The sequence below is a fragment of the Anas platyrhynchos genome, chromosome 8, assembly GCF_047663525.1.
Source record: "Anas platyrhynchos isolate ZD024472 breed Pekin duck chromosome 8, IASCAAS_PekinDuck_T2T, whole genome shotgun sequence".
NCBI lineage: Eukaryota > Metazoa > Chordata > Aves > Anseriformes > Anatidae > Anas > Anas platyrhynchos.
Genome location: NC_092594.1, coordinates 21,119,457 through 21,136,934, shown reverse-complemented (window position 1 = coordinate 21,136,934; position 17,478 = coordinate 21,119,457). Strand labels below are relative to the sequence as shown.

At 36.6% G+C, this 17,478-nt stretch overlaps 1 long non-coding RNA gene across 1 annotated transcript in view; it reads left to right on the top strand.

Moving 5' to 3' along the window:
- LOC140003135 (uncharacterized) overlaps nt 1-17,478 on the top strand; it is an 81,287-nt gene that overhangs the window by 36,435 nt on the left and 27,374 nt on the right. Inside the window, exon 3 of the long non-coding RNA XR_011811151.1 lies at nt 8,773-8,875. This is a non-coding gene — a long non-coding RNA (uncharacterized lncRNA). The remainder of the gene's footprint in view (nt 1-8,772; nt 8,876-17,478) is intronic.

Sequence of the window (17,478 nt, the reverse complement as noted above, 5' to 3'; positions counted from 1 at the left end):
GGTTTTGTTTGTGGTTTGGGATTTGTGTTGAGATGAGGATTTTTCTTTCTGTGTGTCATTTTACATTTGTCTAAATTGAGTTTCCTCTGTATCTGCCTTGGCAACATATTCAGTATTATGAGTGCTTCCTGCAATTTTTCACAACTGGCACTAGTGTTTACAACACTCAGTACTGATCTGATCTTGAGGTCAATACTTCACCGTTTTCTTCTATTTTGTTTATTTTCCCTAAGTTTATATAGAAAGCTGAAAACATATAATTATATAAATAATTTTGCTGAGATATTTATGCCATATTTTCCATTATATGGGTCTCAGTCATCAGTAAACATGTATGGCAAGTACATTATGGGAGATGTATTTTTATGTGAGTTAGATACATCAGAAATAAACTCTGTCTTGAGACTGGAGGTATCACAATAAAATCTTATGTTTTTAGTATTTTAGGAATGTCATTTGGCATTCTCTCCCTATTCACCAAGACTCTTTTTTTTTTCTTTTTTTCTTTTCCAAACAGAGCTAGAGATTCCTCTGAGCTGGGCTTTGTCACAGCTTTCTGTGTAACATTACTTATGAAGGCAACTTCCAGTGACATAATGAAGGATTCAGACTTGCCACTCCCCTCAAAAATTGTTGTGGATTTGGTCTAATAACTGACTCGGACCTTCAAAGGCCTACACTGTCACTAATACTTGGGAAAGAACAGGTTTACGATTTATGCAAACACAGAAAATTTGATAGCAGCAACCCTGCTGTTTTTTCCCAATGTCATGGTGAAATAAAATCCCCTTACATTCAAAATCTTGTTACAGGAAAAAGGGATACACCATATACATATCCTGGAGTGAAAAATTTATATCTACTCAGATTAATGTTTTATCTGTTTTACAAAGTTTTGGTAATCTACAATTTTTAATAGTCCAGGAGATCTAATCAGTACAGAAAAGCATAATTAGTAACACAGTGAAAATCCAGATAAAAAGCCTTCCTATATACAAAACTTTTTTGTGTTTGTGGTGGGTGGGTGGGTATGTGAGTGTGGGTGCTTGTGTGAGTGTGTGAGTGCACGCATGTTATTGTCACAGCTTATATTTCATCTTTTCTTAGGAAGAAAGTGATGGGGTAGGGTGTGATCAGTCTTCATGGATCATCCCAATGTCTCTGACAGAATGAATGCAATGTTAATATTAGGTGTATGGAGGGGTTTCCTTCTCATGTAAACTGGAAATTGTTTTTACAACTTCTTTCAATACAGTCTACCTCCTTTTCATTGTTTTCTCCCTGAAAACTTAATGACAAGCACTAGCTCCTCAAGCCTTCATTGGCATCAAGGACTTACATGTTACAGTGATTAGTCAGATCTGTTCTTTACAAGCCATTCCCTGAGTTTAAGACAGAAGCATTTAGAGAAGTGGCACTTGACCACTAGAAAGTTCATAGAATCATAGAATATCGCAAGTTGGAAGGGACCCATAAGGATCATCAAGTCCAACTCCTGGCACCACACAGGTCTGCCCAGAAGTTTAGACCATGTGACTAAGTGCACAGTCCAAACACTTCTTAAACTCCGACAGGCTTGATGCAGTGACTACTTCCCTGGGGAGCCTGTTCCAGTGTGCGACCACCCTCTCAGTGAAGAACCTCTTCCTGATGTCTAGCCTAAACCTCCCCTGCCTCAGCTTGACACCATTCCCATGGGTCCTATCACTGGTGATTAAGGAGAACAGATCGGTGCCTGCCCCTCCACTCCCCCTAGTAAGGAAGCTGTAGACTGTAATGAGGTCTCCCCTCAGCCTCCTCTTTTCCAGGCTGAACAGGCCAAGTGACCGCAGTCTCTCCTCATGCGTCTTCCCCTCTGGGCCCTTCATCGTCTTTGTCACCCAGACTGGAGAAGATTAAAAAAAAAAAAAAAAAAAGACCTCAGCTGCTTCTTGTATATCTTCCCCTCCAGGCCCATCACCATCTTCATCACCCTCCTCTGGACATTCTCCAACAGTTTTAATACTTTTTGTACTGTGGTGCCCAGAACTGCACACAGTACTAGAGGTGAGGCTGCACCAGCACAGAGTAGAGTGGGACAATCTCTTCCCTTGACCGACTAGCGATGCCGTGCTTAATGCACCCCAGGATACGGTTGGCCCACCTGGCTGCCAGGGCACACTGCTGGCTCATAACTTTTCAGGTAAAGGCCAGCACACAAACTACTAAGACTTTGTACTTGTCATATCAATACAAAAACCTTTCAAAGTAAAGTCAAAAATCTTGTTTAGTGTGCTACAGTAGTAGATTGGGTTTACATGGCAAGGTTTTTGTATCTGGAGTGGGAGAAGCTGCAGGGGTGGCCTCTGTGAAGAGATCCCCATGTCATACCAGATCCACCTCCAGCCAGCTCCAAAGGGATCCAACGCTGACCAGCACTGAGCAAGTGAGCAATGCTGGTTGTGCCTCAGAAAGCAGAATTTAAAAAGGGGAAAAAAAAATCAAAATGCTGCACAACAGCAGCTGGGAGAGAGATGTGAGAACCAGCCCTGCAGCCACCGAGGTTGAGTGCAGAAGGAGGGCAGGAGGTGCTCCAGGCATGCAGTAGAAGTTCCCCTGTGGCCTGTGGACAGGCCCCTGGTGGAGCAGGCTGTCCCTCTGCACCCATGGGTCCCACATGGAGCAGATCTCCACGCTGCAGCCTGTGGAGGAGCCCCCAGTGAAGCAGGTGGATGTGGCCTGGAGGAGGCTGCGGCCCATGGAGAGCCCCCGCAGGAGCAGGCCCCAGGCTACAGCTGCAGCCGTGGAGAGGAGCCCACATAGGAGCAGGAGGTCTGCGGGGAGCTGCCAGCCGTGGGAGACCCATGCTGGAGCAGTTTTCTCCTGACGGATGGACCCTGGGGTACAGAGCCATGTTTGGAGCAGTTTCTGAAGAGCTGCTGCCTGTGGGCAGGTCACACAGGATCAGTTTGGGAAGGATGGCATCCCGTGGGAGGGCATTGACAAGGCCTCTGTAAATTGGACTTTCAAACTACTTTCACCAAGATGAATAAAGTAGAAAATGTCAATTTTTGTGCATAGGAGGTCTTTTCTCACTTATAAAGGTAGAGGAGTGTCATTTTGTGTATAAGCATATTTCCATCAAAAAATATTCCAGAAAACAAAAACAAACACAAAAACATCATTTTGATTTTCCATATGATTTTTTTTTCTTATGGAAAGCTTAGGTTTTGTAAAAAATATGCTTTAGCCCCTGTAACTGCTACATGTTTTTCTTGCTGAATTTGTTCCTTAGACAGTAGAACTTAGATTAGAGCACAGAAAACAGCTGAGCGGAAAACATAAATTCCTTATCACCTTGTCTACCCATACAAATTTCAAAAATATAGTGTCTTTGTCATTAGTTGCAAAGAGTAGTATTTTTTGCAGCAGTATCTTGTTGAATATTTGCTGAGCTTTTTCTAATTTTATAGTAATTAAAATAAAATTTAAGGAGTTCATAGGTACGAGTTAAATCAATAGATAATAAAAAGCTATTCATCTTCTGCCCCTTGAAATAATTGAAGCTTTTCCTTTTACTTCCCCAAATTCCTACAGTAGAATTAAGCACACAAAGGAGACTCATTTAATTAAATTGTGGTTGAATGAAGAAAAGAGCTTATGTTGTTTAAGCTGAAGTAGGTATTTGGGGAGAAATGGGACACTTAGAAAATCCCATTATTGTTGTATTTATTAAAAACAACAGGTGACAGCCCTCACAGCTAATCACATGTATCTCATGCATATGCTGATACGCAATATACTTGCATATTTTGTTAATAGATTTGCAATTAGCATAGTTACAGACATTTATAATACCCAGAGATAAAATTTAAAAATCCAACAGGTTTAACAGCCATTAGGTTTTTCTAAATATGTGATTCAGCAGTAAGTAGTTTAGAGAGTTGTAATTTATAACAATAGCTATATGATTGGTCTAGATGTGACAATTTTAGACTCTTGCATTATTCATTTTCGTGTTATCTGTTACAAATCATAGTGCACTTCAGTTTTCTTATGCAGCATACTTAACTTCTTGTGTATGGTACTCTAGTTTTTAATATTGTCATTTTGGCTCCAGTAGAACTGAAAATAAAATAAATGTAAGAATTTTAAACTTACAGGTACTTACAGGATAAGCTAAGAACTGAAGTTGTGTAATTTAGATTAGATAAATAACTGCCTTTGCAGGTTATTTGTAGGATTTCACATTCTTTCTTTCTCTGCTGTTCTGCAGTGGAAATGACTGCAGAATTTCAAGGTGTGACCTTACTTTCGTCACCTTTGAGAAAATTAGCTTTTTATTGCACACATTTATTTCCAGGGAATTCATGCTATTGATTTTTTCACTTCTTTTATCCTGTCAGTATCACAGAGTCACAGAATCACAGAAAGGTTGAGGTTTGAAGAGATCTCTGGAGGTCATCTGGTCCAACCTCCTTGCTCAAGTAGAGCCATTAGGGCAGGTTGCTGAGGACTACATCCAGATGACTTCTGAAGATATTCAGGGAGAGAGACTTCACAACTTCTTCGGGCACTCTGTGCCAGTTCTTGGTCACCACCCCAGTAAAAATTTTCCTGAGGTTCTGATGGAACCTCCCATTACTTCTTCTCATATCACTGGGCACCACTGAAAAGAGACCGGCACCATTCTCCTTGCACCCTCCCTTCAGGCATTTATATGCATTGATAAGATCATAGAATCATAATCATAGAATGGCTAGGGTTGGAAGGGACCTAGGATCTAGTTCCAAGGATCAAAGGATCATCTAGTTCCAAGCCCCCTGCCATAGGTAGGAATGCCACCCGCTAGATTAGGTTGCCCAGAGCCTCATATAACATTTATGATCTTGAACACCTCCAGAGACAGGGATCCACAACCTCTCTGGGCAACCTGTTCCAATCCTAACCTACCTCTGAGTGAAAAAATTCCTTCTAATCTCTAATCTCTCCTCTTTTAGTTTAAAACCATTCCCCCTTGTCCTGTCATTATCTATCTATCTATTTAAAAAGCCCTTCTCCATCCTTTGTATAAGACCCCTTTAAGTATTGATAGGCTGTGATGAGGTCACCCTGGAGCCTTCTCTTCTGTAGGCTGAACATCCCCAGTTCTCTCAGCCTTTCTTCCTAGGAGATCATCTTTGTCGCCTTCCTCTGGACCCGCTCTAACAGCCCCACATCCTTCTTGTGCTGGGGACTCCAGACCTGGATGCAATAGTCCAGGTAGGGCCTCACAAGGGCAGATCAGAGGGAGACAATCACCTCCCTCAATCTGCTGGCCACTCTTTTGATGCAGTCCAGGATGCAGTTGGCCTTCTGGGCTGCAAGATTCTCTCATGATCCTTTTGTCCCAGCTCTCTTAACCCTGAATCATAGAATCATAGAATTACAGAATATCCCAAGCTGGAAGGGGCTTACAAGCATCACTGAGTCCATCTCCTGGCCCCACACAGGACTACCTAAAAATTAAACCATATGTCTATGTCGTCTTCTTGAACTCTGGCAGGATTTCATAGGATAGAGTCCCTTCATCATCTTAGTTGTGATTTGCTTGATTCTCTCCAGCATGTCCACGTCTCTCTTGTACTGGGGAGCCCAAAACTAGGCACGTAACCCAATGCAGCCTCATTAGTGCTGAGTGGAGGGGAAGGTTCACCTCCTTCAACATGCCTGCAAGACTTTGCCTAAGGCAGCCCAGGATACCATTAACTTTTTTTTTGCAGCAAGGACACATTGCTGTCTCATGTATATGCCTTCTTTTGAGGTGGAAATTTCCAGAAGCTGCCATCAAAAAGTTGCTTGAATTGATTACTATATAGGGAATTCATCCTGCTTGACTAGTTTGGAAATGTATTTATTTTGGTAGCTTAATCAGCTATAACCAGAGAGTAGGATAAATCTACATATTTGTAAAGGAATGGCCTTGTTTCAGCAAGAGCCTTATCTACTGATCATGTATGAGATCATTTATCAGTTGTGCACTGTACAGGTTAATACTAAGTGTATCATCAGATTTTAACTCTGAAAATCTTTTAACGGTGAAAATCTTACCTACCCAGTTTTTGGTTTTCGTACTTTTCTAGAAATATCTGCAAAAAAATCAGAATTGGTCAAGACTCAGCCTAAAAAACAATAACTGTTCCTTCCAAATCTTAATTTATTTTTAGAATTTGCATTATAGATTAATGACTTTCAATAACTATAAGAAAAAAAATGCTGTGAGATAAGCTTTTTTTAATTATTATTATTTTAACCGGAACAGTGATATGTATACAAATAAATAAAATAATAAATATATTAGCACAATACCTAACTCATAATTCCCATCTGAGACTTTATAAAGAGGTTAAAAGGAGATTAATTTTGAAACTCTTAAAATAGAATCTCACTTCTTATCAGAAATAGACCTAGCAAGTCAAACTGAATTTCAGCATTTGTAGGCCAAAACTCTTCTCTTCTGTCTGTAGCTACTATTAAAGATAAAAAATTTTACTTCTTGCAGTTTTCTGGGGGGAGAAACTGGAGTTATTGCTCTTAAAGGTGAAGCTCTGATTAGATTCTGACACAGCTACTTCCAGATACAGGAGGCAGAAATACTTGCACGTCTATAAACACATGCATAAATAAGGCAGTTGAGAAATAAATGAAGTATATTTGAGTCTAATGTGTCTGGGTGAGTTACTGATTGGGCTATGCAGGTGACATATTGTTGCAGAGCACAGTTAAAGCCTTTTCCCTAGTTACAAGTGGAATACAAAAGGTGAATGTAAGTCTTGCTTCCGGGCGTGTGTCTTAGAATTTAGAAATAGCAGATTGTGCTGGAAGAGCTCCAGCCAGGCAATTTAACCCTTGTCCCATTCAACGATCTGACCTTACTGAACATATTGTTGCAAGACATGTCCTTGGTTCAGTTTTAGAAAGCATGCTGAAAGAGCTTCAGTCAGACTATAAAACTTCACTAGAAAATATCCTTCAAGTGATGTTCAGGGCAGACAGAATAATGTACAGCAGGTCGTTTGAAATTCTGCCTTGAAATAAGTCTCCCATGGATATACAACTTATGTTGCAGGGCAGTATTTATATTTGAAACTCTACAGTCATTGGCTTCCTGACTGCTCCAGACACAGAAGAAAGTAAAAGCCTAAAATAATGCTATCTGAAATTAGTTTTTGCAAGAACAACTACAATAGATTAAATGATAGGGAGAACATTTTTAACAAATCTATAACATATCTATGAATATGATAAAAGTTTGCATTTTTTATCAACAAATTCATCTATAAGAGACACGCTTTTACTCATCTAGTGTGGATGTTTTCACTAATTAGCTGGAAATACAGAACACCAGCTTGATCTTGTAAGATCCTTAAGGTTAGTTTCAAAGTCCACTAATAAGAAGGCTCACTGAAGACTCTTTCAGCAAATGGGATCACAAATGTGGCCCATTCAGCTTACTCCATCAAAGTTGGTCATATTTCAGTAGCTTGTGTTATTTTGCACAAATTAGTGACTGAGTCTTAAATGGACAAGAAATTCCCAAACTGCTCAAAAGCGTTAGCATTATCATTCTAGTAGGCTCTTTAACTGTGTGGTAATTTGGTGTTGTGGGTTAAGCCTGGCATAGCTGCAAGAGCAAGATCTTATTTGTTACAGTTGTAAATCATGAAAATAATGGTCTTCCGTGACAGCTGTGAGCTATTGCTATATTCAGTTCTCTGTATTGCTCAAAGACTTATTTTTGGCTGGTTATCAGTCTTATCCATCTTAATTCTGTAATGAATGTAATAAAACACTCATATTTCTTTTTGTGGCAGTGGCAAATTAGGTTTGAAATATAAAACATTTAAAAAAACAAAACCACAAACTTATTTTTAGTTGTCTTTTTATTTTAATGTGAAAGTTTAAATATTTTTAAATTATTTAATTAGGGCTACCAAATTTGCAGGATAGACAAACCATATGCAATAATTACAGAAAAAGGATAATTTATTGCAAAAATATTTTTACTTTCTAATCAGACTTTTTTTTTTTCCCCCATGCTTTTCTTGAGTCTTTACAAAGACTGCACAGATACCATTGTAAAGTAGAAAGCCTTTAGGAAGCAGACTGCAGGGAACAGTGGTCTCCATGCTAACTATTCCATTACCAGAACATTTTTCAGAGGTCAAATTAATGGATGAAAAGCAGGGAACTTCAATGCCAGCTGGTCTGTAGATAGTAAGAACAATCAGACAAACAGTTTAGGTTACTAGCTGGTGGTAATACAGCAAAATGTTGCAAAAATCAGACCTTTTAATTGGATGGAATAATGTGTTGAATTTGTTTATAAATTGCAAATTTCTTATTAAAAACCTGTATATATAAGTAATAAATAGTTATTAATATCTGGAAAGGGATATTTCCTAATTATTATGGTTTTATTTTAATTGTTACATCTCACAATGATATCATCGTGGATTTCATGTTGGGGAAGAGGAAGAAGAATAAGAAAAAAGAACAATAAGAACAAGAATAAAAATAAGATGAATGGTATTTGTTTTTATCTTTTTTTAACCCTCAGCACAAAGAAAAAAATACGTTGGTCTTTTTGTCAAATACTTCATCAAGTATACTTCAGGTTTAGAGAAAAAAAATGTAATTTTTTCTTCCCAGCATTTCAGTGGGTTTTGCTTCAGCATAGCTTGCTTTTATTTTATATGGCACGTATGTGTTATATTTGAACAATAAGTAGTATTTCTATTTTTTTCCCAATAGCTTCATAGGATTCTATGCTTCTTTTAAAGTAAATGGTACACAAGTGGAGAGTATCCACCCGGAAAATTACAGACTGCAACAGGAAGATAAATCAATAAAGGCGGTAAGATATAATATGCATTTTTATATTTTAAAAATACTAAACAACAAAAAATAATTTTCTAATGCTTATGAAAGCATTATGAATTTTCTAATCCTTATGAAATTCCATCAGAATTAGTAAAGATGGACGTTCACTCTTCATTCATAGAAGGGCACCTATTGGAAAACCAGTACAAGTTTCTTTATAGAGAAGTACCTCAGGAGATATTTCAAGGGTTAAGAAATCATATCATAGAATCATAGAATGGTCTGGGTTGAAAAGGACCTTACAGATCATCTAGTTTCAACCCCCCTGCTCTGGGCAAGGTTGCCAACCAGCGGAGCAGGCTGCCCAGAGGCCCAGCCTGGCCTTGAATGCCTCCAGGGCTGGGGCATCCACAGCCTCTCTGGGCAACCTGTTCCAGTGCCTCACCACCCTCTGAGTGAAAAACTTCCTCCTAATTTCTAACCTAAATCTCCCCTGTCTTAGTTTAAAACCATTCCCCCTTGTCCCATCACTCTCAACGCATGTAAACAGGCGTTCCCCCTCCTATTTATACGCTCCCTTCAAGTACTGGAAGGCCACAATGAGGTCTCCCCGGAGCCTTCTCCAAGCTAAACAAGCCTATTTCCCTCAACCTTTCTTCAGAAGAGTTTTCAATTAAGCTAGATACAGAGCATAAATCTGCCATGACATTTAAACTGAGAATTTTCGGGATTACTGTTGTGAGGTAACCCTCACATCAAGTAAACACCTATGCTACACAGATATTATGAGGAAAAGGTCTTGCTCACTACAATCATCATTAAATTAGGTGTGTCAGGAACGACATCTAGTTGTATATGGAGAGCAAGTAGAGAAAGAATGAAGACTTCATATCAGATTTCAGCATATGTGTGGAATGAAAAATAGGGAACTGTTTCTCAGCTTACCAAAATTTTTCGTTTGCTAAAGAATAGCAAAATGAAGTTGAGGAATGGCCTATCCTGCAAACCAACAGAGCTGAGGTGATATTTTGAATGTCTGTGCACATATGTTAAGAGAAAAACAATGATTTCCTCCAATGATTTTAAAATGTTTTTTAAATGATTTCTCAAGGTGCTTGATTAGATAAATTATTGTAAGACTGATTAGTTCTGTGAAGAAAGTCTCATATAATAGATGATAAACTATGTATATGTTTTATTTTATACATTTTGCAGTAGCAGAACCGTGTGTTATTTACCATAGTCCTTTACTTCATTTATAGTTTTCATCTGAGTGAGTTGGAAGGACTCTGCATTTTGAGGGAAAGATAAATTATTTCATTCCTTACTATGTGTTCATTTTCCATTCATGATTCTGATTGTCAGATTCCTCTTGAAGTTGCTAGGCTCTCTGTTTCTACAGAGAGAACTGGTAAACTGCCCAATTTAAGCATTCATACACTTTATTCAGAAGTTATCAGTAAATTTCAGTAATTTTTGTTTATCTTTTTAGCTGAGAAAGCTTTGTAAGATTAGATTGATTTAAAAGTCTTTTGTCCTCATTTTGCTCTTCTATACTTGAATAATTTTCAGTCCACCTTTTTTGTTTAGTGATGGAAAATTTCTCTAGAAATCTCTCTAGAAATTTTCCACTAAGACATGTTTCCTGAGCACAACTGTTTCTTTGGGGGAGGTTTCAATTATGGATTTAATTAATTTTCACTATAAAGTATGAGTTTAGGTATTAAGTGCAATCGACATCTTGCACCATTTTTTTATGAGAAAGGTAGTTTGTGGCATATTGAAAATCCAGCACTGAAGAATTACAAGTGCCTAAGGACTAATTATTAAATCAGTAACTCATTTTATGCCTGAGGTTCAGCAGCTTGTCCTTATGGTGTCTGAGTTACTTGAATCATGTATAATTAAAAAACAAACCCAACAAAAACAACACTAAGATATGTAAAGGGACTACTGAAAATATCCATTCTCCATTTAACAATTCTTCAGTGATTTCAAATGAAATGTAAATGTTATAGAATCATAGAGTCACTGACATCATTGACCACTAGAAAGTTCATAGAATCATAGAATATCCTGAGTTGGAAGGGACCCATAAGGATCATCAAGTCCAACTCCTGGCACCACACAGGTCTACCCAAACATTTAGACCATGTGACTAAGTGCACAGTCCAATCACTTTTTAAATTCAGACAGGCTTGGTGAAGTGACTACTTCCCTGTTCCAGTGTGCAACCACCCTCTTGGTGAAGAGTATTATGTAATTGTTATTGTTACTGTTATTGTTATTATTATTTTGTAATCATATGCATGTAAACAAATCTCTCTAATATCTGTTGGACTGGATGATCTTTGAAGGTCCCTTCCAATTGAACTATTCTATCTCTGGATGAAAGTATTCACTCTGTACATTGGAAGAGATATCATAAAGATATGATATTCTTACCTGAATTAAGGAGCTATTTGAAACTGCTGAAAAAAAAATGGTGTGGTGTTACAAGGCATGGCTCCAGCACTGGAGAAGAACGACCTCCCTGGACAGAGCCCTGGATGGGGACATGGCCCCATGGGTCTCTTGATACAGGGTCTGCCTTTGTCAGAGGGGAGAAGGAAAATCTGTCCTCTTGAGAAGAGTTTTATTCCTAACTTCCCAGGGGACTAAGGAAAGGGTAAGCAAACTTTAGGTACTTGGATCTCCTTTTCCCTTCTTAGAGATGAGTTTTTCCTTTTGATGTTTCTTCACATGTACATGTATTTTGTTAAGAAATTCTGATAAATTGTTCTTCAGCTTGTGTAAGTCAAGAGTTTGTTTTCAAGAAAAAAAAAAAAAGTCATAGACATGGTAGAAAATAGTATTTCAGAGAAAAACAATGTATTTCTTCACCATTTTTAGTAATGTTCTCAGCATTAACAAACAAACCAAAAACAAACAAACGAACAAAAATAGTCCTACATCAACTAAATATGTCTTTTCAGCATGTTTACAGAAATACTTTATACTGCTGTTGACACAAATGTCTCAGTGTCTCCCAGGGTGTACCTTTAAGAATTTCTAATTTCATTTGAAAATTGACCCTTTTACTTCTATTAATCTAGACTTGAGATATTTTTTTTGTTTTCATTCCTTTCTACTTTCATACTTGAAAACACTCTTAAATTCTGTCCTGTGTTTTAAATAGTCTGATCAGGAAAAAGACTGATGGCTGAACTGTCTGGAGATTATTTTTAGAATTAATATTAGGTGGAGAAAAATAATAGTTTGTTTTTTAATGTGACAATAATTCATAAAAGTCTCCTTTCATTTTCAAAGGAATGAGTCATGCTCTGACTCACAAAATGTAGCTGGGTTTCTGTTGAGGGTGAATACGAGAAGCTGTTACAGTTATCTTCAGTGCTGGATGAAATAGCATGTAATACATTTTCAGGACATCCAAAATGCTTTCAATATCATATTTCTTGCAATGTGAAGCTATCAGAATACTTACCAGATATAATGTTTTTGTTTAAAGTGCTTTCAATCAACTGAATGGCTTAACTGAAGAAATGCTATCTCTAAGGTTTTTAGCAACATCAATTGTGTGGATCATTTTGCTGTGACTTCCAAAAAAAAATAATAATAAAAGATGCATATTTAAGAATGCATAATTGCCTGTCTGTCAACCCATGCAGTGCAGCACCTGGAGAAGAATTTCTGGGATTGTCTGAAATTCCCACCAGGAAAGGCCTAGAGCATTTAATCAAATGCTTTGTTGTGAAGGTGGCAGGACTTCAATCAACCACTTTTCTCAAGTTGGTGTGTTTCAAAGCTGTTCACCATCTCAAATCAGCCTGTTGTCTCATTTAAGCAGACTCATTGTGGAGTCCCAGGATCACCCAGGGAACTGGTGACTAAGGATGTGTACACAGACTGCAGTTATAACTATAACAAATTCTTGAAATTCGTCCTTATTACATAGTTTTAACTTAAATGCATGGATTCTGAAATCCATGAAAAGCTAACAAGAAGTCTATTGCCTACTTGATATCCATAGCCTCAGGTTAGAACTCTGGCTGTGTTTACAAAGACTAGAAGAAGCTTGTTCATATTTACCACAAGTGAAGGCAGTTCAGATAGTAAAGGTATCTAACTCACTCAGCTTTTCTGAAAACTTGGTTCATATCTTCCCTTGCCTGAGGAGATCAACCTGCATTCCTCAAGAGGAATGACCAAAACACGGGCTATAAATTAGTCTCAGATAGGAGCATATATATATATATATATTTTCATTCTTGACAGTTCATATAAAAAACTTTGAACGTTTTTTTATGTAGAAATAAATGTCAGAGAGTTACTGGGTCAGAGTGAGAAGGCAGCAAATGGGAATGATGAAATTTAGAAAAGAAAAATCTGTTTTCTTTCAGTTTCAGGCTGCCTGATGAAATTTACATTAAATATTTATGGCATAAGCATGCACACATAGCTGGGAGGCAGCACAACAGTTACCTGTGCTGTGTGTATAAGGCATGTGTCAAGCTACTGAGCACTGTGCAACATACCAGGTGGAAACAGAGAAACACACATAATGAAGGACAACTTTAAAATGCAGTTCACTAGCAACAAACTAATTTCATTAGGTAACTGAATAAGTAAGAGCCATGGAGATTTTCAGAACTTTTTTTTTTATTATTTGGTTGTTTTTGTGTGTGTGTGTGTGTTTTTTTTTGTTTTTGTTTATTTGGTCGGTTGGTTGGTTTTGGTTTTAATCTGTGAGACTTTGTTCTACCTATGTACTCAGAATCACAGAATTTTCTAGGTTGGAAGAGACCTCAAGATCATCGAGTCCAACCTCTGACCTAACACTATACTCTTATGTGTCTTTGCCTTTAACTGAGTAGGAAAAAAGGTGCTCAGTAGATTGTTTCACTGATTTTCTTTCAGTGTTCTTTAGCAGGAAATGAGCTAGGTAACTCATTAGACCATGTGGAATTGGCTGGGGGACAGTGATCCAGATTGTGAAAAAAGGCCAATCGAGACTGAAAAAAAAAAACACACATAAATTTAACTTTTATTTATTTATTTATTTATTGTTTTATTTTATTTTATTTTATTTTATTTTATTTTATTTTATTTTATTTTATTTTATTTTATTTTATTTTATTTTATTTTATTTTATCTAGTGGTTTCCCTTTCTGTTCATACCAGCTCCACATAGCTTGAATGGAAAGATGTAAAACCTCTCAAGTTATTATGAATGAATATCTAGAAGAGAGATAAATATATAAATATTACTATAAATATATAAATATTTATTTTTTGTGTGTGACTATGCATTTTTTTAAGTACATAGATTTCAGTGTTGCTTCTTTTCAAAGTCCTAATTGTTTGGCTCTTTTGCATTTGCACTGCTTTAGTGAACTAGTATGTCTTTCATACAATCTATTTTATATTTGGCTCCTTCAGCACATCTTTTTTGGTTGTATGAGGTCAAACTCATTTTGATTGTATGATATGCATTGACTATCAACGCATAGGTATTTTTGGACTATCGGTCAGAGTACTTATGACCTGGGGAATTGCTGATCTGACAGTTTGTTTGTTTGTTTTTTCCCCTTTTTAATTTTGTATTTTATGTAAACCATGTAAAACCATGGTCAAGGGCAGCTTGATTTTCATTGAGCTTAAACACACACTTTGCTGTATACATATATGTATATATACATATAATAGCATTAAAAATATATATTAAAAAAAAAAACACGGTCACTGTATTTTAAATATTTGTGATCAGCAATAACAGAAATGTCCTTGTTTGCTTTGGAAAACTCATACATACATGTTCACATTTCTTGCTGAAAATTGTCTTTTCAACCTGAATAAGTGACACTTCTAAGAGTATGGTGCCCAGAAGACAGTTCATAGAACAGGTCATAGGCATTTGCTTTTTAAAAATAGGCAAGAGTGAAGGACAATAAATTTAATAGAAAAACTAACTCATAAAATAATAAGAAATAATTAAAACAAATTTTGTAATGTGAACCTGACTCCAAGGATGCAAAACTTATGGTTTTATGAGGATTAATATACTCCAAGTTTGGTATAGGTTTCTTTCAGAAACAATTTCTTTATCATTCACTGCCAGGAGGCTTCTCACCCTGGGATTTCAAAAAAATTACTGAAAATTTTTGTTCATATGGAAATTAATTGTATACAAAATCAAGACAGTTTTGCAACATATTCTCATTTTCTTCTTCTTCAACATTATAAATAAACTGAGAGTTACAGGCCTAACTACTGCTGTTTTATTCCCTAGTTACCTCATCCAGCTGTCCTAAAAAGTGGTAGCAGCAGAAGGTCACAGGCTTGTGTATAATTTTATTAGTAAATACAACATACTGATATATATATATTATAATATATATAATATATATTATATAATATTATATATAATAATATATAATTATATATAATATATTATATATAATATATATAATATATTATATAATATATAATTATAATATATATATTATAATATATAATTATAATATATATATTATAATATATATATTGATATATTGAATATTGATAATCTATGGTATAAATATTTTTGGAAGAATGCCTTACAAGCATGCCATTTAATGTGATGTATTTGTATATGTAATGTAATACATAAATAAATAAATAAATAAATAAATATCTTCAAAAGATAATAAGCAGTACAAGGTTTCAATATATGAGAATGTAAGGTATCACATTCTTCTCTTACTGATTTAGGTCTCAAATTACAAGGGTGGTTACCTAAAAAACAAACAAACAAAAAAAATATCTTGAACAGAACTTTTCGTAGTACTTTATATATCCACTTAATATTGATTCCAAACTGGACAAAATCTGGCATATGCATTTAAGTTCCAAGCTGTACTACACCATTAAACAAGACTTGCAAAAATGCGTCAAGATATTTATATTACCTTCACTGGAAATAAATATGGAACTTCAGTTTGTGGCATTATTTGCTGAAGACTACTAGAAAAATTATAATGAAAACAGAGTAAATAATTTGCTCTGAAACTTATTGCCGTGGAATAATGTTAGTGTAATAAATTTTTAACTTTCAAGAAAAAGCAATTCATGACATGACTTTTACTGTATTTCTGGGAAAGAATTTAATAGTCTAAGTTATGTGGCAGCACTTGTTAATACTTGTTTTCATCACACATCAACTTCGATTTAGTCATACACTTCAAGGTAACAATATGTATATAAGTAGTGTATGCAGGGATTCACATTTGATAGTGAATAAGAAAATTCTTCTGTAGCAGACAGAAACTTGTTATTTATATGACCAACAAAATGCAGGGTAAAAAAATATTTATTCTAATCTTATGACAATTCTTGCCAAATATTTCAAATATAACTTCATTTAGAGCTGGATATTATTAAAAATTTTTGATAGTTTTTTTCCTATGAAGTGAAGCATTAAAAATATCATGACTTCTTTTCTTATACAGATAACACTATCGCTGTTTCTGTGATGTGATGGTGAAGTAGAATGAGGTCTCCCGAGTTCCTTTTCTTCCAGGTTAAACAAGTTCCCTCAGACACTCCTCATAAAATGTGTTCTCCAGCCACTTCACCAGCCTTGTTGCCCTTCTTTGGACATTCTCCAGCACCTTGATGTCCTTCTTCGTAGAATCATAGAATATCCCAAGTTGGAAGGGACCCATAAGGATCATCAAGTCCAACTCCTGGCACCACACAGGTCTGCCCAAAAGTTTAGACCATGTGACTAAGTGCACAGTCCAAACACTTCTTAAACTCCGACAGGCTTGATGCAGTGACTACTTCCCTGGGGAGCCTGTTCCAGTGTGCGACCACCCTCTCAGTGAAGAACCTCTTCCTGATGTCTAGCCTAAACCTCCCCTGCCTCAGCTTGTAGCGAGGGACCCAAAACTGAGCACTCTATTCAAGGTGTGGCCTCACTGGAGCCGATGACAGGGGGACGATCACTTTCCTAGTCCTCCTGGCAACACCATTTCTGATCCAAGCCAGGATGCTATTGGCCTGCTTGGCCACCTGAGCACACCGCTGGCTCATATTCAGCCTGCTGTTGACCAATACCCCCACATCCCTTTCCAGTGGGCAGCTTTCCAGCCACTCTTCCCCTGTCAGTAGCGTTGCATTAGGTTTTTGTGCGTTAAGTGCAGGACCCAGCACTTGACCTTGTTGAAACTCATACAGTTGGCCTCAACCCATCAGTCCAGCCTACCCAAATCCCTCTGTAAAGCCCTCCTACCCTTGAGAAGATCAACACCTGCCCCTACCCACTATTGCAGATATAACCGCTGTTTTTCTTTTAAGATAGACAGAAAAATAAATAAATAAACAAATTAATAAATAAATATGTAAATAAAATTTGTCTGTTGCTATCACATAACAATAACATGCTTCTCTAAAATTTTAAGTGAAGGAACTTTGATTAGCGGAAAATGTACTTTATAAAGTCAGAGAACCATGAAAAATACAGCAAAACTTGAATTTGAAGAAAATCATTGTGCCACCATATAAAAAATTGAGATTGGAATATTTGTTCCAGTATCCAGTGCTGTATAAGGAAACTTTATCCCATTTTTGTTTCCCCTTGAATTCAAGAGAAACAGA